The sequence below is a fragment of the Cyprinus carpio genome, chromosome A15 (assembly GCF_018340385.1).
Source record: "Cyprinus carpio isolate SPL01 chromosome A15, ASM1834038v1, whole genome shotgun sequence".
Classification (NCBI taxonomy): Eukaryota; Metazoa; Chordata; class Actinopteri; order Cypriniformes; family Cyprinidae; genus Cyprinus; species Cyprinus carpio.
The window spans coordinates 13,613,767-13,630,544 of record NC_056586.1 but is presented as its reverse complement, the minus strand read 5'-3'; positions in this window follow the sequence as shown (position 1 = coordinate 13,630,544).

Here is a 16,778-nt window from a genome sequence, read left to right as displayed (position 1 = left end):
GCTGAATCCCATTCGTGTCTCACACTTCCACAACATTATCAACTTTGCTCCAGACACATGTATTCAAGTCCGTCAAAACATTCATTCCATCTCTCCTCTGTCCCCCCTACACCCCATCCCACAAACTTTCTATAACAGCTGATGATTATTTGCTGATCAGTAGTCATGTTTTCTCAGCCCCACACACACCCCCGCGCACCTCAAACCAAGTCCACACCCACTATCTGCTAAAACTCCATCTTCTCCCATGTACCCATCACTGTGAGGCATAAATATCAAAACTTCTCTTCTCCAGCCACCTTACAACATGCCCTCTAGACCCAATCCCCTCACACCTCCTCCAAGCAATCTCTCCCTACCGACTCATTACCAAAAGACTCCAAACCCCATCAAAACACATCATCCAACACACTTCTCTCCTCACAGTGCACCTTCCCCACTGCATTCAAGCAGGCTCAGGGTAACCCCACTGCTCAACCAGTGTATCATTGTTTCTTTCACAGAACAACCAAACTGAACACTAACCCGGTCCGGTTTCAGGAGTGGCCGTTCAACTGAGTACTGCGCTACTGGTCAGCTCATTGGATCCCGCCTTGCAGATTAGCAAAAGCTGATGTCCAAATCATCAGTTCTTATCTGAATTCTGCCTGGTAACTCTATCGTGCTGCTTTTTGACACTGTCAATACATCAGATCCTCCCTGTCTTCCCTCTCATGCACTGCACTCGGCATACACGGGATTACCACTTTGCTGGTTTTGAATCCTAATCTCAACTGGTGAGGGGAGGTATCCAACAGCCACATCAACTGGTCACTGGGGTTCCTCAGGGATCATTTCTGCCTCCTCTTCTCCATATACACTAGTCATCACTGGGGTCCTCCATCATACAGGCGACATGGCTTCCTCCTACCATTGCTATGCTGATGACACACAGCTCTGTACTCTCTCGATGTTCACAACCATGATGTATCCAACGGTAAGCTGCAAGGATCTCCAGGCTGCCTGGAGGACATCTCTGCATTAATGAGTAGAACATCACCAACTGAGCTCAAACTTGGCAAGACTGAGCTTCTTGTCTTGCTCTGCTTCACTGCCTCTCGAACTCCTACAGCATGATTCATCACCATCCAGCTAGGTTTCTTCAACTTCAGTTCAGTCTCGAATCTCATGGTGGCAATCTTTGATGACCAGACTGACCTTCAAAGACCGACATTGCAAAGACTGCTCGATCTTTGCAGGTTTTGCATTGCACAACATCCATAGAGACCAGAGCCCTTTCTAACAGACCATTCGCTGGCACCATACGCGGGTTCTTTGTCCATTGGCCCGCTTGTGATTGCTAGAAGCGGACTACGCTGCACATGCTCACTGTTCTTGCCTGACTGGACTCCCATCAAGCACAATCAAACCTCAACAATGATTCAGAATGTAGCGGCACAACTGGTCTGTTCAAACGACGCCCAAAAGGAGCCCATGTTACAAGCCTCTCTTTGTCATCATCCTTGCCTGGTTACCGTTATCTGCGCTCGCATCAAGTTCAAGACATTGGGGGGGGATGCTTGCATATAGAACAGCCACAGGCTCCGCCTACTTCCACTCACTACTACAATCTACATCCCCTCCAGAAGTCTGAGATCCGCTAGTGACGCGACGCCTCATGGTACCATCACAAAGAGGCCTCAAAATCACTTTCCCATAACATTCTCTCGTTCACCCCAGTCCTGGCTGGTGGAATAATCTTCCCAAGCCCCTATCCGGATGCTGAATCATCCCTGACAAGGTTTTCAAGCGACAGCTGAAACTCAATTCTTTCGATGCTACTTGACTTCATCCTAATAAAATAAATAAAAAACTTGTACTCATTTGGACAATGCCTGAAACTTGGGTATTATGATGAGCACTTCCTGTGTCTGTTTGCCTCTTTAAGAAAAATTGCTTTATATATTCCCCCAATTGTAAGTCTCGCTTGAATAAAACATCTGCAAAATGACTAAAGTGAAAAATTGTAATATGTAAATGTACATTTTTTATCTCCTCAAAGGATTTTAATTGACATCTCTATACAACAGAGAACTCAATTGCTAGACCTTCAAAACTACAATTCTAGAACTTGTTTCAATGTGCCCGCCGTATCATGCTAGTTTTAGTGAACAAACGTATATGTTTTCCATTGGATAACTGCCTATTAACATAGTGCTGTCTCAAAGGAACACTGAGGAAGTGAACTTTTCTTGGGAAAAGAATGGCGATGCATCACCAGTTTTCTTCAGATGTGTAAATACTGTTTTCGATTCACACAAGACTTTGGCCAAAGTGATGTATGGTACAAAAATAAATAATAGACAGAAAAGAAAAAGCAAAGGTCGCCCAGGTTATCGTCTGCCTCCTTCAGTGACTTCCTGTCTTTCAACACAACAGCACGTAAAAGGTGAACATTGACTCATCAGTGCTCTTTTACAAAACGCTAGTTGAGGTGCTAGTAGATGCTAGTTGAACTCTTTACGCAAGTGCATTTTGATACTTTTGATTAGGCCAAGCACCTGCAGATATTGGGAGTGGGAGAGCTTCTAGTGAGGATGACCATTCTTGTACAACACACATCAGCAAATGAACAACAACAGCACAACGCTAAAAATAACATTATTGCTGCACCTACTATCACACATATTTGGGTTCTTGATGGCCTAAGTTGGCCTTAGCCATATGTTGTCTGTTTTTGCTTTGTCTGTACATATTCCTTGCTCCAGTGGTGTGGCAGTTGCCATACTAAGGGGCCCTGGCTCTGAGTTTCTCCCGTACAGGCTAAGGTAAAACGGGTTGCGAGTACAGCAGGTGGGGGGACGGAGCACATCACTGCAGGTCCACTTTCGTGGCAGGTCAAGCTTTTTGTAGTTTTCATAACAAAGGACCTGACTCCGGGACGTGTGCTCAGTAGCACACACGCGTACTGTGAGGTACACATAGACTTGTGATGATTTTGCTGTATTATGGCACACCACACGAACAGCATTACAGCTCTGACAGAAGTGAGGGCATTCATCTCCGTGTATAGACGTGCCGTGGAGGATGATAAATGCAGGGGGACTGGGATGAGGATGGTGATGAGGGTGGTGTATTTTTGGGGGAGGGGTACCGTGGTGCGATTATGGGATAAAAGAACACCTAGACTACGTACACCTTGCCTGGCAAGCATAAGATAAAACTTCACCGACAGCTGTGTGGACATCAATTGTGACCTCTGCTGGGTATAATGTAACAGATGCTTTTGTTGGTCCATTAATTCACTTGAGATGCGTGGTTTTTGTTCACTAGAGTACAAACTCTTTGAGGGTTTCTGTGCAGAATTATGATTAAATATGGCCTAGAACTGACAGATACTGGACTCTATACTGTAAGAGTTGACGATGGTGCCGCAAATATATATATTTACTAGCTGCCACCTATACTGGAGATATCAATACCATGAGTGGAATACGAAAGGTTTGGGAACCACAATAGGGGGCTTGGTGGATTATTTTAATTAGTTTTTTGCCACCGTACCTGGACACCATCCTTATTAAAACTGCCAGATCCACAAGACCAAGATGCACGGGAGTTCCTCGATGCACTGAATCCTGTAAAACGCATTTACAACTGTGTACCAACTGAGGGCTGGTCACCATTAACAAAACTTTTTGGGCAATTTAAAATGTTATCATCCAACCAGTGTGTGATGGCAAATAGGCTTTCCATCTAATGTAACCATTATTTACATAGTATATATTTTTAGCAAAATACAGTATATCTTTTAAGTTTGTCAGAAATTTTGGATAATACGTAATGCATTTTTACAAAATATAATTATGTATAATAAATTGTTTAAAATATGAGTATTATAAGGAAGTTTTGTAAGAAAACTTATATAAATTTATATTGATATTGCACAGTTTGTCTTTGTGAGTTTCATAGCACATTACCCTGGCCACGACCCTTTAGGCTCCTGAAAAAGTCATTTCTGTCCTTCTATGACCCCAGAGCTTTCGGTGAGGCCAAACGTCTACTAAAAAATGTAACATCTCTTGCCATCTCTAGCCACTTCAAAATGAACACAATTAATGAGCTGAGCCAACATATTTAAAAACTACATACTAGACGCTTTAATGTGTTCGCCGTGAGATCAATGCCCCCTGAAGCATCAGAAATGCATGAAATTTGGTATGTTTAAATTTGTCTTGTTGCATGTTTTGTGAAGTTTGGACACATTGCAGTCACATGACTAGTCCTTATGGTTCACGTTCAAAATCATCAGCACACCAGTGGCAGTTTTCATTCACCATCCTTCAGCCGGACTATATTAGTGGGACTAATGTGCGGAACAGGGGGCAATTTCATAAAACATCCCTTACAACAGTGCAAGCGATGTAAAACTAGTAAGTTTCCGAGACAAGAACACTGGTCAAACTCTGGTGGTCTATTTTTTCAGCAAACATAACATCTTCCAAACTAACTTTACTGATACTTAAATCGCTTGCTCAGAGGATTGTGAGAATACCAAAATCAGCTATCAGATGCAACGTGGATGATAACGGATATCGTTCAGCTCTAAAGACGCCAAAATATTAATAGTAAGTACGAGACAAGGCTCAATTGTAGATGAAGTCATATCTTCTTTGCCCCGAGTTGTACACTTGTTGTGCAATGTACTCAATGTAATTCAACCCCAAGTCTCCGCAGGGCCCCTCTCAACTGTGCCTACACGGGCATTGGAAAAAAACCCCCACGGAATAAGGGGGGAAAAACATCAAAAAGCCCCTTGCTGCACCTTTTTTAGCAGTCAAGTGTACATAAAAGTATTTTTGTGGCGGTAGTGTTTTTAAGAATATTTCAACTTAAATGCAGTCATTTTCTGAATTTCTTACCAAGTAAGGGTTCAAATAGATTCAGTTAATGAGGTAAGAAACACAGCTAATCTGTTGACATCATCTAGCTTGTAAAACACCTTTTAACACATTTTAGTAAAGTAACTCTCACGCGCTGACGTTCAAGTGTCTGTCCGTTCAACCTCGCTATCTCTCTCCTACTCATCCTCTCCTCCTCTCTCTCTCTCGCTTTCTCTGTCCATCTGGCATCATTTTTGGGTACACAGGATTCCTAGAGAACCTGTTTTCACAGATTGTATCCGCAAAGAAGCTATATTAAACATCCTGACCAAGTAGATTGCTTCTTTTGTACACTCGGATCCTAATTAAAACAGCACCTCTCACAAAGAAAAGAGTGACACATTATAATTAACTAACAAAAATACACCAAGGAAGGTTGTGTTATGAAAGGCAGAATTAGTAGTCTATTGTCCAGTTGGTGTGATAGGTTGTATTCTCAACAGCTGATGTTCACCTCATTGTTTCGTTACCCCTCCCCTTTTGTTATGGTTGAATCTTGAATGGCCACAAGGGGCATTAACAGAACACTGTTGCCCCCCTGGCATAAATCACCCACCTATTGAGATTTTGAGTCGCACAGATGCACGTCTACTCTGTGTAAACTACAGATGTTTCAATTTAAGATTGGGACATTCTCACTGATGTTATTTAAACATACACTCTCAGAACAAAAGGTAACAAAATCTGTCACGGGGGGGGGTGGTATCCACTTTTCCAAAGATGCACTTTTGGGGACCAGGATTGTGGCCTTAATGGTTAGAAGAGTGTATGTAGTATCCTCTTAAAACCCCTTAAGGTCCTCTCGTGGGTTCGACGTCTGTTTCGGGCCTGTCAATACCCATGACTGAGGTGCCCTTGATCAAAGGCACTGAAACCCAAACTGCATTCCGCAGGCTAACGTGTGCTACCCTCATTAGATGTTGCCCTACGGCGGCTCTGCTCCAACCTGCGCTCCCGGTGTTTGGTTCACGGTGTGTTGTTCCCTGCTGTTTGTGTGCCACTTGGGATTGGTTACAAATGCCGAGCAACAGAATTCCTGAGTATGGGTCACCATACTTGGGCTGTAGTGTCACCGTCGCTTTATGGGTGATAATATGTTACAACTCTTAGGTACTAATATATACTTTTATTGATGTGCCAATAATGAACTCTTTAGGTACAGAGGGTGCCTTTTTGAAAGGGGTGACCTACCCCAGTTTACAGCTTGTTTTAACCCTTTGTTTCTGAGAGTAGCATTACAATAACACAGATATGGGGATTCACGTCATTCCGAGTACCATTGCAGTTTCAAACCTGCTAACAACTGACCTTCAAAAACATAGCGGACTGGAAAAAATCCCAACGGCCACTACGAGCCTACATGTACCAATAATAACTGATAAATTGAGCACCAACGCCGCAATTGTTTACTGTAATTTTTTACTCCAATGAAATTCAGCCGTTGGTGATCATAAGAGAGCGGCGTCAAAAACATAAAAAAAAAATCGTAATTATTACAAACTTTTTGGTGCAGAGCTACATAAATCCATCAATGATGGACTGGTCTAATGTTGAATATGAGCAGTAAGAACCCGTTTGGCTACTTGCTAGTTGTGTGACACTACAGCTTATTACAGACACAGATTTTAAAACAGAAGAATTTTAACCTTTTAGAGATTGCAGAAACTTTTTAGGTCCGAGCTGCAAAACATCTTGGGGATGATTTATCACCCTCCATGAGTGAGCTGTCTGTCATCGAATCACAAGTGCTCTAGCATGGTCCACATGCAGAATGACATTGGTCGACGCTTTGAAAACATCGAACAACATTTCTTGATGATTTGCATACCAACCTTTTATCTCTTCTTGTATTAGTAATACAATATTTTATATAGCGATAACAGTTCCCCCTCTAAATGTTTTTGTTCGCTTTTATTAAATGTTATTCTTGGGCTGGACTGCAACGTATTTATTTAACACGAGTCCAAGAGCTGATTGTTTAGTGAGCAAGGCTGCTGTCTTATTATATCCAGGGTCATTTGCTATTCCGTGCGCCTGCTCCATATGTCTATTTGTAATAGATCCGTGCGGGGTCAAAACCTTACTGAGTGGATAGTCTGAATTAATGGTTTATAGTAATACCAACTGGGCATCTATATTTTTATATCAGCAGATTGTTCTCTTTGTAGAGAGCCTGGTTAACGGTCAGGGTAAAGCTGTGGATGTTTGTCCTTAGATGTTAAATTGATTTAAAACCATTTACATTAGATATAGAGGGTTCTTAAACTGGTGTCCGTCCCAGTTGTGACAGCTCTTGTCAAAGGTATATCTCTCTGTTAACTGCAACCTATTTGTACACATCTTCTTAAAAGACAGCTTTTTGGAGAAATTATTATTATTTTAAATGATTGTAATGATGTTGTTGTATCGTGACTCTCTTATGTTGACATTTTTGGACGAGGTCTATTCAGGACCGTGCTAGGTGCGCAAGAGAAGACTTTATAAAAATGATCTGTATTAGAAACGTCACCGATTGTCCTTTATCTACTTATATTGGTGGGTAATGTAAAAGAAAGCACTTGATTTCCTTTTTAAAGGGATCATAACACAAAATACCACCAAAAGAATTTAGTGACTTCGATAAAAACAGATAGAGATACATATATGACGTGGGCGGATCGTGATATATCATGACTACAATCGTCATCTCATGGTGAATTATATCCATTTTAAGTGTTTGTCCTAAACTATTTTTATATAGCAAACAGAAAATTTCTCTATAAATAAATCGTAGAGAGTCAATTGGTCTTAATTCAAAGTATAGGTGAGTAACACTTTCCAAACTATAAAATAAATTATTGACCTCACATCCTAAAACCCTCGCGACAGGGGGTTTATATTTACGTGTACCATAGAGGCCTATGATATTTATATATTGAATATAATAATTTGGCCTGTTAGTAGAATTTCGCGTTCAACTTCGCTCATTTTTCAGAAAGTACTGAATTTCCAGTCCAAGTTGCATAAGAAGTAACCTTTTGATGGACCACTGGCTTTGACCAAATTTATTTCTGAGGTGGTCCTAGATTGATCACCTACATTACAAGAGAAAAGACCAGCAATAGCTGCCAAACAATCATTAAATAATATAAAACATTATAGTACGGAGAACATGGATCCTAAAACATGTTGCGGTACAGATTATGGCATAATGACCTTAAATGAATAGTTCAACCAAATAAATACATAAATAAATAGTTCACCCTGAAAATTGACTTCACCCTCCGAGAGTACTTGGGTTGGCCGTCATAATAGAGAACCTCCCAAATAGCAAAAAGCTGATTAAAACACTCAACTAAACGTTAACTGTATGGCTGACTGAAGTTTGTGTGGATTAGCTGTTTGTTACTGTGACATGTTTTTCTCATCACTTTGGGACTGCTCAGTCTGACTGCACCGCCATCTTGCTCCAGAGGAATCCATTGGTGATCAAGTGAGTAATGCACCCCTTCTCCAAATATGTATCCATGCAGTAAGGACAACATTTTTATCATCTTAATGGCGCGTTTCGAGGCAAATTTTTCATTTGGGTGAACTACCATTGCCTTACTAACACATAGCTTTCAATGCCCTGGACATCCAAATGGATAGTCTCAATATTGAATGTTTTAAGAAAAAGGCTACGTCATTCGCTTGCAATATTTGTCATTTTGTTTTGTTTTTTTTTTTGTTTTTTTTTGGCATGCTCATTATGTTCAGGCTTTGCTGACTCCCTTTTTTTCGCAGACGACCACATTGACATCCTTTATTAAAGCTTCTTCTTTATGATTTTCATAGCTTCATCAATCAGCACCCATAAGATCTGATTCATTTTTGCGTCCTCTCACATGAAGGTAGCAGTTGCTGACAGCAGCTGAAACTTGCTGCCCCTCAATTATTCGCTTTTATTATGGTGACCTACCAACTAGACACCGCCCATTTTTATTTTATTATTGCAGCTAATTTTAAATCTCCTTCATTATATGGCAATTTTTCTATGCATAAAATCTCATCTTTTAAATATATGTTAGTGGTGTGAAATTTGACTGGTGACATTGGCCAAAGGTCTTCAAATATATGATTAATTAGTCATCCTGACCCAACTGTATAAGTCAGTTGAATAATAAGTAGATTTTAGTGAAAATGTATTTCATCATTTAAAATATACTTATGTCCGCGATTTGAAATCGCTGTCCAGGAAATGCAACTCATTTGTACAGCTGGCTGCAGTAACAACTGAATATAGAGCCTACAGGATCCGGCTTGAACCTTCCCACCAAGACTCCTCCGGGTTGATCAGTTTCTTCTCTCCTCACAGTCGTTAATCCATACACGTCTGTTACCTGTAGTTTCAATTAACGGAAAATACCATACAGTAAACAGACAATCAATCGTCAACAACATGAAACCGCTCACCAGCATACACACACCACACATTTGACGGAAAACTGCCTTAATGCATTGAACTGCTGACCGTGTTTCGATGGGGGCAAACCTTCCCATCGGGACGGGCTGGTGAGACAGAGCTCTGCTCCGTGGGTCTGTATACTGGTTTCTCCTGTTGCCCTATTAGCCTAATTATCACAGACCACCTCGTCACAATTGGCCAGATTGTGAAAAAATCAGTAACATGGTTTGCTTGAACCTCAGCCTGATTGGGAAACCAATTGGTTATCCTTCTATAGCTTTACCGTTCAATAGCTTCTATATTTTACTCAGATTTCAACAAGCATGTCCAGACAACATCTTTTTTGTAAGTTTACAATCCACCTCTTCCCCTTCTCCGTCTAATAGTCATGCACCAATTGGGCCTAGGGATTCACTGTACATGAGTTATTTAATATTCGTTCCATCAGTGCATGTTTTTGTTGTTGGCTTGTTTATGTGTCAGGATGATTTTGGTTCCATATGCTAAAAATGTTTCGGTTATTTCCTTCGTTTATCGCTTCATTGTGTTTTGTGTGTGTTGTTGTGTTCTGTGTAGTTGGTCGTGATCTGCTGTGTGTTTCCTTGTTTTATTAGTGTTTTTTCTTAATGTAGAACAATAACAACCATTCACATATAATACACATAAAGCTAGCATTTCTCATCTTCTTATTCATCCTGTTCGTATATTCATCAGTAAGAATCAAAGGACAATCAACCAGAAAAGAAAAATAGCCCAGCGCAATCCCGTTATATCTTAAAAATATTTTGTCTTTCTCAATGTATTCTAATTAGGTCATTTATTAACACACAGGGTGACGTTTCCATGGTGCTATCTTCTTCCGTTGTTGCACCAGGATATGCAACGATTTCGGTATCAGCTTGGTGTTTGCAATACTAAGTTTGATCATATGACTCATTCACTCTTTTTTCTCCTTATTTCGCTTATTAAATCATTTTATTCCCCTTGTATCAAATTACCTACCGTTACCAATTTAAATAGTTATATTTCATATGATGCATTGATTAATTTGCTAGCTCTAAAAGGATAGTTAGCCTACAGAGAGATAGATTGTGTACGAGGAGCGCTCCGTAACAAACCCTGTAGGCTGTACAAGCTGGCAGTTGGCGTTAGCCTAACCCATCCTATCCTTGGCGCACGGTGATGCTGCTCGTCACGGTGACAGACGCTATTCGTACAGTCCGTACCCACAACAGCCAAAAATCTTCAGTTTAGGAGAGAAAATTCTGGCGTAACCTGTTCCCGAAGTGAGATTTATTTAAGAAAAATCAATAAGCCCACCAAACCATCTTTTCCAAAGAGCCCTTCTCCAAATGCCGTCCACATGCGCGGATGCAGAGAAGAGGAAGACACAGGATTAGTTACCAAGAAGCTGGAGTCCTAGTTCTTCCGTCTGGTTTGAGTGAATTGATATACTCACACAAATTATAAATTTTAAACAGCAGATGGAAAAGGTCAGGAGACAGCTCGGGGGAGGCAGAATAAGGAGCGCGGAGTGATCTACATCACTGGATGCTTGTGATGAGGTGTTCGCCCGAGCGCCGCGGTCTTCATGAGTGGCGGATGGAGAAGCGAATGTTACTGACGACGCCTCACAACATTTCTGCTTCTCACCCTTGCTGTGGCTCTTTCCATGTACGAGAAATGCGAAAGAGAACTTCAGCTTACTCTTGGGGTGCATACTGCATTCTTCCCTCAAAATTCATAATAGTGAACACAGCGTGGTTTGTTGAGTAGTTAAACGGGACTTGTATCATAAGTAAAGTCCGCAAACAAATCTACGTTTCTATGTTTTTGTTATACTTAGATTGAATGCCATACCCTGCGATCCACTTTAATAACTGTTTTCATTCAAGCTGCTCTAGCAAGTGATAGAGGACATCATTAATAATTAGAACCAATAAGATCATCATCATCAATCAAATAACCCCCGTAGCCCACTTCCTCTCTAATTGCGTTTTGGATGTATATATCTATATTATTTAAGAAATTGCGATATTCGGATCCTTACTCACGACATATGTTTACCCTTGATGCACTCCTCATTGCTCTCCATCCTTCGCTCTAAAATGGAAATCATCCAGCACTTAACCCTTACTGACTTGAATCATGATTTTTCCCTTATTTCGTAACTCATGTGGGTAATACGCGGCGTAACGCCATTCGCGTTCTTGGTAGCCACCACCTGAAAGATTAACACAACATTCATTGTCCTGATATGATCATTGTCCTGACCAAGCCTCAAGTCAAGGACGCTCTAAACCTCCTGTCGCTTGTATCTCACATCTGCACTATTACTACTTCGCATTTGTACCAATAGCGAGTAACACATTTACGAATTCACGCTCAGTGGCTGTCTTACAAGATGACAACTGTGCACTTGTGTGTGCTGCATTTTTCCTCTTTGATCTTCACACACTCTCCAATTCATTGACGAAGTAAAGAGATACAGTGCATTCACAGCCTAATAGCCTCTTGATGTTTAAATGTGTGAGGCCTTATTTAACTGGTATTGGTTGCTTTGTCAGGGTTTTGGTCTGTGTTTTCCAACACGGCACTGTTGGCTGTGTGGTACGTTTCTGTCCTCCGGGAGGCACCATTATTGCTTATAATATAGAGGAGTGTGCCATAGAAGGGGGAAACCTGCCAGATTTGACCTTGCTGTAGCCTGCAAACATTTAGTTGTTTTGTTTGCCCTTGTTTCATTAGTGCCCACGAAAGGATATGGCCACCATGCCGCCTTCGCAAACTTACTTTCACATTGCACAGTTGTTTTTTTTTTTTTTTTTTTTTTTTGTTGTTTCATTTTTTGGTGAGGAAATCATTAAAGGACTAGTTCACCCAGAATGAAATTAGTTAAAACATTTCTCCCCCTAGACTTGATCTTCGAAAACGCATATTAGTATATTGTTTTAAAGAATCCTGATAGATTTTCTGTCCTCACATTGAAGTTCAGGTAATGTATGATCAGTACGATCCAAGAGGTTATAAAGTCCTTGGATGGTTAAATGCAGAGCCCAAATTCATTATGGGCACCCATTCTCTGGCCCACACGTCACTCACACTTTTCACTTTCACAATGTCTGAAGTGATAAAGATACTTTACAAATGTGCAGGGCGTTCTAGTGATTCGAGGACTGTGCACATTTTTAGTGCTCTGATCTAAGTAATGTGCTCTGCGTTATGATTGGTTTGTACATAGGTATTTTACAGATTTCTAATGTCTATTCAACCTTTTTATTCTACCTATAAACACCACAACATACAGCACATTACGTATATCACAAGGACTTTAAGTAACCACTGGGCTTCAGATGGCCTGAAATTCTTTTTGATGATGACTTTTAATGACCTTCATTCTGGATTGAAGTTGGGTTTCCGGAAAACTTTTAAGGAGGAGCAGAACCACTCAGAGTTCATTAAAATACATAAATTGTGTTTTGAGACTTAAATGACCTTTAAGTCCTTGCAGGTGGTCTGAGAAGGTTACGTTCGGTATGTCGATCTAAATTAGACACAACCCCTGATGGGTTATTATTAACAATGAAAATCAGTTTGCTTATTGTAATTCGTGGGAACTAAAATCTCTGAAAACCGTGCCCCGGATTTTACATGCCATTATAAAGTGCTTTTTATCCATCCAGCTAAGTGAAGACACTCATACCCGAGTTAAAGGAAAAAGCCCCACCAAGAGATGGCTTAAGCCCTTTTCAAGTATTCAGTGTGGTCACTGTGCTCAGGGCTACATATCTTCGTGTGTTTCTAAACAATTGGTGCAAATAGCGTAGATCCTTTCCGAGAATGTGCAAGATCAATTGTGATGGTACTTTAGAAAAGATAATAATAAGTCTCCATTTAGTACCGCTAAACTGTATCATCAAGCCGATCTAATCAAATGATTGGTTCTCCAGGCACAAAACCACCTGTAGTGGGAATTGCAGCATGTTAACAAAAACTGTTTTTCATCACTCTGTGACCAAAAGCCAGAGGTGGATAATCAGCCAGCTGTAATTAAGTGTGGATCACTGGGCCTTCACAGCAGAAGATTCATTAGAAATGGAAATGCTCACCTACCAGAGGCAATCATGTTGTGCCCCCCTGCGCCAGCAAAGAACATTTTCAATACTGGCAAAAATCCATATTTCAATTCATTAACCTGCCACCGTTCTGGTGTTGAAATCAAATCTTTTGATTTGTACTGGTACAGATTATTATAAGATAGGGTTGGGCAAAAGCTAAATGATGGTACAGTATAATTCACCCGTCACACTTAGAATCTGTTCTGTCGTTAATGAATAACTACACAGGAACAAATAAACTAATGAACTAATACATTCTAGTAACTACTAGTTGTAATCTCAGTACGTACTAGAGAGTTATCGTGTTATTAACTTAGAATACTGAACAAAGTAATAAGGTATTCCTCTGAAGCATTTGGTAATACTTGAGGTCACTAGTGGGTTACATGCCCTCACTTATAGAATTAAATATAAGTATACATTATAATTTAAGTATGAACCTGTACAGTTAGTTCTTAGTAGTGGTCTGTAGTCATGGATTAACTCGTATAGTTAATATTAATCTAACCTCACATTAGATTAAGCACTATTATTACTTATTCACTATTATTTACTTATAGAATTACTAGTAGTTACTAGAGTGCTAATCTTTGTATTTAGTTATTCATTTAATGACGGAACAGTATTCTAAAGTATTACCTATTACATTAACAGTACCAGTCCCGTATAGATCACTGTGATCAATTAGATTTATTGAAAATGGAATTAATATTTAAATGTAAATAACCGGGGTAAGTGCCCACAACTGAAAAACGGGTAGTATGTCACCATTTGCACTCAAAATTTATGGTAAATTTCACAAATAATACAAAGAAACACCAAGTAAACACTTAGAGATAACGATTTGTATAGATTAAAAAGTTTACTTAGAAGACATGAAATTGTATTTTCTTGTAAAGCGTACTCAATCTTCTATCTTTGTTTTATTTAATTTGTTAAAAAAGTCATTTTTTCACATACTATTTTTCGGATAATTTAGTGAAACTAAAAAAATGATTTTTTTTATTTATTTTTTGGTGGATGGCAACTAAAAACTAAAAAAAAATTTAGATATTCATAACAATAAATGAATGTCTGAAAGGTGCAAAAAACAGCTTCACATTACGCAACATTTGAGTTAAAACATAGACTTAAAAAAAAATAGTATAGCTGGTCGTTATAAAAATGAGTTCTGAGATCTAATTACTGATTGGATGAGCCAAAAACCCACACAAACAGTTGAATCGGTATTAAACATGTTGCGCTATTTGCTCTCATTTTGTGTGGTGCCTAACTCATATTTCATATTAAACATTTGCGGGGATTAATTCCCTCCACATTGTATTATTGCATTACTCTTATTGTTGCTTTCACAATGTGATAACGTAAATTTACAAATTAATGTAAAACTGGTGCATATTATAAAATATGAATGAAACTAAGATGAAATAGCGCAATCTCTGGCTGGATGAGATCGAAAGATTCTGGCTGATATATACTACCCATCCCCGATTACGTATCATTATGATCTAAAGTTGGCTGATATTGGCTATAATCTTGTAAACCCTATAGTGGCGAGAGAGTCACACCTTATTATCTGCCGCGGGTTTCCAGATGGAAAGAGATGTATACGCTTACAACCATTAAGCCCACATACAGTCTGTCAGGCAGGAGAAGTAGATAAGCGGCAGACAGATCTGAGACAAGCCAGAGACAGAGGTTAACGCTCTTCATTACTGCTTGTGAAGAGGACCACATGCATCTCAGTAGAAGGCTGCTATCTCAACAACCACTGCACGCCCAGTTTGCCCTCACCCTATCTCTGCCCCATGTGGGAAGTAGTGCAGTGAAAGGGGACAGATGCCCCGACCAGAGAGTTTTCTCAACTGATTCTTAAATAATTATAATTGGCAATATGTTTATAAAACTTGGATGCAATTTCAAACAGACACGTTCAACATGGCATTCATCGCTGCACTTCCATAGAGAGCCCCCGCTGTGTTTTCAAAGGTTCGGTAGTTTTTTTTTGTGTGTCGCTTTTCGGAGCTGTAGGCGAGGGCAACGCGGTTTTTAAAGCAGGGGTAAGTTGGGAGAGTGGCTACAGGAATGAGGATCTACGCCCTATAATGGTGCATTGGCTTATCTGGGCACAGTGCTGTGTGACTGTGGGGGCTTCAGAGACACCTGTGGAAGGAGGACACTGCAAACTAGCTGAACACACACTTCCGGCATTTGCCACTATATGTAATAGAGTACTCTTATAGTGTCCATGTATGCTCAGAGTACTGTTTTATGGGGATTATTGGGGAGCAATCGCGATTTAAGGCAGGAGTAGATTCCGGAGGAAGAGGCTTATCATTTCAATTAGGATGGATGCATCCCGGGCCGGTGGACAGTTGTTCAAGGGCGATATTGATCGACGTACCCCCAATAACACACTGTGATATTACCTCAGGCAGGAGACCCAGAGCTGTTTTTTCATGTACATACCACGAAGCGTGTGTTGGACTTTATTAGGAAAGGGCATACTAGGAAGTCTGGGCTCTGGGCCTGAAGCTATGGGGCCCTCAAAATCACTTCTGTGTGGGTGGGGGTTCATGATTGAAAAAAATTCATTTTTAGTATTGAGCGATTGCCAAGATACGGTTCATTGGTGGGGGGGGGTGGGGGGTTGCGATGCACTGCTCTGTTCCACATTACCCCTATAGGACTAATGTACAGTAGGGAAATTGTACACTGAAAAAAAAAAAACCTGTGCTGAACGTACAGTAAAAATGTCAGTTGGGTTCCAGATTTTTACGTAGAAACAACTGTAGAAACTGTAGGTGAGTTTAGGATTTAACATACATTACAGCATGTCTGTATGTATGTATAAAATTGAATGAAAACAATAAATACACACATACATACATACATACATAATAATGCTTATATAATCGAAAACAATGTTGATGTATCATATTACTAAAATCTGCATCAATAATAGTATATACCAAACATAAAAATTATATAAAAAATATATAAAAATGTATATAAAAATACATGTTTTACTTTATAATATAATATAATATAATATAATATAATGCAATATAATATAATTATAATATAATATAATATAATATAATATAATATAATAACTACTGGCTTAAAAACACAAGTGGTAAAGAAAGAGCCACTTTATGAATCAAAGTTCACAAAACATTTTCCAGAAGCTGAGGGAAGTCCTAATATACAGACAGTACACTGTGCCATACACACAAATATAAAAAAAAAAACAAGTGAAAATCCATCTAATATAAAGTAACGCACATACATTTCTTGGAATGTAAATTTATG